The sequence below is a fragment of the Montipora capricornis genome, chromosome 3, assembly GCF_036669925.1.
Source record: "Montipora capricornis isolate CH-2021 chromosome 3, ASM3666992v2, whole genome shotgun sequence".
Classification (NCBI taxonomy): domain Eukaryota; kingdom Metazoa; phylum Cnidaria; class Anthozoa; order Scleractinia; family Acroporidae; genus Montipora; species Montipora capricornis.
Window position 1 is genome coordinate 58133967 of NC_090885.1, and position 5000 is coordinate 58138966.

Consider the following 5000-nt stretch of genomic DNA (forward strand, 5'->3'; position numbering starts at 1 on the left):
GCAAAACGAAAATTTGAGTGAACCTGATCTGACGTAAACCTGATGCTTAATCTCTCTTTTAACACTTGACCTTGACAACCCACGGAATCTCACATTCGTGTGCTTACCATTGAGTGTCTGGTCAAAGCTTTGAGGTAATACAATTCCACCTGCTCGGCTGGCATTGAGCTGAGAGTGCGTGCAAACGACAAACTGTCACCACTAAAACTCCAAAAAAGAGGCTAGAGTTAAGAGAGAGAGGAAGAGAAAAAACAGAATTAACCAAGGATGTTATGTCAGGAAGGATGGGAAAACGATCATTTAGATGAAAACTCTTTCAATCCTATTACGTCAGTTTCATGTTCTCTCGTTTGGACAAAAACAAGCATGGCTTGTAGACCCTTCAAAGGACCAGGTCGAAAGATAGCAGGATCAACGATGTCTGGTCTGGAGACCCTCTCGCACAAGGACCAGTTGGCTTTGAGACGCAACTGGTCCTCACTTTCAGCCTCCCGAGGCGAATCACTCAAGCGGCTCTGAGGACAACAATGCCTCAATTCCGTGCTTGTTCTAGTCCAGCCGTGAAAACACACATACAGAAGTTCTATTCACGTAAGAGGAGACAGTTTGGATGGGACTTCCAGACGAGGAGCTCATCAAGGAGAGCCTCGATCTCACAACGAGTAGATTTATTTATAGAACGCCTCCCTTGGGAGCTTTAGCACGCCCACTGTTGTAAATGCCAATCTCCCTTGGGAGATTCAGCACGCTCACTGTTGTAAAAGCCAATAAAAACGCGACTATCTCAGCATAAAGGGAAATATGATACTTTCCGGGGGAAATATCTGTTGCCAAAAATAAATTTCCTCGGAAAAGGGTTGACTCAAAGAATTAGTGTGGAGATAGTGGCTCCACTTGATGAGCTCCTGTTTAGACTTATTCCAAACCACAAGTGATTGATGGGTAGGATGAGCAAGGGCACGATAATGGTAAAAGTTACGTCAGGCTTACACATTACACATGTTTGCTTGTAGCACGTTTCGAGCAAATTGGAAACCATTGTGATATCGCAGCGACAATATTCAGCAAAATAGCGCTAACAACACACACGATTAACGCGCCGCGCGATTTTTTTAATTGTAACCGGTTAACTGGTCTCAAATTGTTCTCGGCAACTGAAACAGTGACGTCACAGAGCAGTTCGTGGGCTATTAAGTCTCACTATGGATAGCTCATTGGCTGTTTGTCATACGTTAGGACACCCGCAAACAAGGAAACGCTGTTGCGGAAACATTTGTTGCGCAAGCAAAAATGTTTCTGAATTTGTTCAGAAACATTTTGCTTCCTCAGCAAGCGTTTCCTCGTTTACGCGCCAAGGAAACATTTCGGGAAACAATGTTTACGCAACAATATTTCCTCGTTTGCGAGCGCCTTCAGGAAGCCTAAATACTACAGCTCACAAGCCCTTTGTAGAGCGCGTTCACTAAACGTTCAGCAAAGGCCCTTTGGAGGCCCTGGTGATCGTATGCGAGTTCTTTTAATTCTTACCCTTTGATGTTGGCTGGCAGACGTTCCCGTTAATATCGCATTTCGTGTGAACCATATTGTACAGGGATCCAAGCCAGAAAGAGGTAACTTTAGAAGTAAGGCTTTCAGGTCATTTTCAATTGAGCCGGGTGATGGCAATTCAACCTTTGTTTAAGAGCAAGAGAAAGAAAAGCTTACTCATTTTGTCGCTATCATTCAAACTCATATTTTTACCCTTTGGGTTACAACTTTTGCTTCCGCGGAACGTGTTGCGTGTGCGCGCCACGTGTTGCATGTTTAGTGTAAGTGTTGTGGAAATATTTCAAGGAACATACTACCTTGACGAAAGTTAATATATGAAAGCCACAGATATCTGAACTGCGGAGAGAATCCAGTTAAGATGCTGAGGTCAGGGGTCGAATCCCGTTCCTTTCGTTTCTGCTCAAGTAACGTTAATTAATAACTCCAATGATCAGCATCTTAACTTGAAACATTCTACCGTAAACCGAGAATAGCTAGTACCAGACAAATTTACCACCGGTTGAAAACTTTGACCGGACATTGTGTTCAGACGGATATTTGATTTGATTTGAGTTAATTTCATTAGTGTCTCCAATTAGTGCTTTAGTGCCCAATCCATTGACAATTAAATAAAGTTATTATTATTATTATTATTATTATTGTTACTGTTATTGTTATTCTTATGTTATTATCATCATCATCATCATCATCATCATCATCATCATCATCATTATTATTATTATTATTATTATTATTATTATTATTATTATTATTATTATGCATGAATTTACACAACAACACCATGGTCTTTAGGATGTTCACTCGCCTCACCTCTGAGTCGATTCGATGAACACCAAGAAGCTTTGTGTCCAATCCTGGTACTCTGGCCAAACCAATCAATACTCTATTATCACAAACCTCCACCAGTTCATTCAACTTCTCTGTTCCCTCTGTTTAGCAAATAAAATAAAAACAATTGGCACCAGTCGTTGAAGTTAAGCAGATTCTGCCTGGTGAAGGTTTCAGTACCCCGCAAATAGCCTGACCTCTGGCTGTTTTTTATTCATTTATTAAATCCTTGCTCATTTATTTATTCTTATTTTTGTGGTCTCATTTGCTCGGGAGCACTTTAACTTCAGCTAAACCCACACGTGATCATCTTATGAACACCAAACAAAATACACCTCTTATAAACCGAGTTCGAGGCACGTACTGTAAAATTACGGACCGAGTTTTTTCCCCTCGATTTTTGGCCCAAGCGCGCATGAATCAACGGGAAAAAACGACAATCTGCAATTTTACAGTACGAACTGCAACACTTGTTTGATCAACAAATGTTGAACCGTGAATCATCGGCTTAAGATGTTTGTTACGTATCTGAGGTAATCAGCCGCGCGGAAAGGAAACTTGTTGAAGTCAAGTTCAACTGCCACAAAGATTGCCACGTCAAAATTCGAAAAAAAGGAAATCTTCTTGGCTGGTTGAAACAGTTTCTTGCAAGATTCAAACAGTTTTATAAATTTTTGTAACAGAAACGACATGAAAAACTTGCTAGAGAATGTTTAAGCGAAATTTCAAATTTTGAGGGCCGTGCTGTAGAATATAGTCCGCTAATTTAGCCAATCACAGCGCGGGTACTATCTGAGCGATATAATTAACAGAAATATTAGCCTTTTGTACAACATTTACGATAATGATCATCGAGTCTGAAAATGACAATAATTAGTATTTTTTCCCTTAACAACATAACCTACGGCAAAAAAACTCTCTACCGAGATCCACTTTTACTGTTGAAGGGTTGAGAGCATTTTTAATCACAAAAAATTGAAAGTGTGTAGTGTGCACGAAATGACTCCTGCCGGTTAAAATTAATTATATGATTTTTGGCATGTATTATGAAATTTCGTATATTAATTTGAACTACGGAATGAACATGAAATGAAAGTTAAACATCATTGTAGTTAGACGAACAACTTTATAAGCCATTGTAAGGCAAGCCTGAAAAATTCAGGCGTGGATGAGATTCGAACCCCTGACTGTGCCAATAGGTCATTTTCGAAGTATTAAATATTCAGCTTGATAGTGAGGCAGTGAGGACAAAAACAATAGAAACACGTTGGAATGAATATGAAAAATATTTCCATATCATCCACTTTCCTTTGTCTTTGTTATCTACACCTCTCTTTCAAGCTGAATTTTAATATATCGAAAAAGGCATATGATAAATCTCCGCGTCCCTAAGGCACACGCGCAGAGCACCATGGGTAAGAAAGTATGGTAAACCATCTGTGCGAAAAAAATTGGTATTGGTCACCGTGCGACCGTGCGAACGTCGACCTCCTTCACAACTGCTTTTTTTTCAGTTGACTGCTGACCAGGTACTGGGTTTCGATTGGATCACAGGCTCAAGCCAACTCTCGTGGTCATTATTGAAAGGTCAAGTTTCATTTCTTGGCTACGTATTTCATGTATTGTAAAAATCATTTGATTCACACCTTATAATTAAGGGATGTAACTTGAGGTGTGGTTACACGGGGCACTTCTACCACGGTAAATGACCCTTTTACCCCGGGAAGCTGCGTTTAATGCGTGTGACCGACATTTCCCATTTCCCGTGACATTTAACGATGCTAATGAAGTTGTGATTAAATTTCCTGCCCATGAATTGCGTTACATTTTACATTTGTTTTTACCTCGGTAATCTTTGTAATGTGTGACCGCTGGACTGACTTAATACGGTATACTAAACCCAAGCTTAAGTATGAGGTATCACAGTATAATTTATCATGTAAAATGGCATTTACCATGGTGTGTCTAACTGCACCTAATAATATTGATTAGCACCCAGCTGGGTTGATTAGCTCTCAGTTGGAAAAGCAGTCATATGGTCGTGGGTTTGAATCCTGTTTAATCCTGGGTTTTTCCAGGCTTTTCGTGTGAATTTTAATGCTTAAGTTCTTTGTCTAACAGCCATGATCTTTTTAACTTTCATCGAAAAAATATATTGATTCTAAGCACCTTTCATTTTTAATGGTGAATATACAGTAACAGATAAATAAAAGATAATTTTATGTTACCATCAGAAATATCTAGTGATGCTAGAATTTGAGCCTCCAGTATCCTAACTTCCTCGCTGTCAAAGTCTTGAAGAAAACTCAAGAACTTCTGAGGTACAGATAAGTTAAGTAAGAGTGGCGACGACAGAGCTGCAAAAAGTAACAAGCAATAAATGAAAATATAAGATGTAGTTACTAATATCTAGTTCTCTCCACAGTGTATACACTAAGTTATAATTTGATCACTATTGTTATTATAACTACATATACATGTAATGGTTCATATTCAAAGGGAATAACTTAATTAGCCCCACGACCCCACGCCGTTTCCGGCTGGGTGTTGACTGGCATTGGTTGTAATTCGATCACTCGTCTCGTTCAGTCGTTCGAGTAGCTTTATTCTTTGGCAGTGTTTCA

At 39.5% G+C, this 5000-nt stretch overlaps 1 protein-coding gene across 1 annotated transcript in view; it reads right to left on the reverse strand.

The window, feature by feature from the left end:
- Positions 1-5000, reverse strand: part of LOC138043486 (protein SERAC1-like) — a 45168-nt gene that overhangs the window by 14241 nt on the left and 25927 nt on the right. The gene's annotated exons all lie outside the window — the stretch shown is intronic.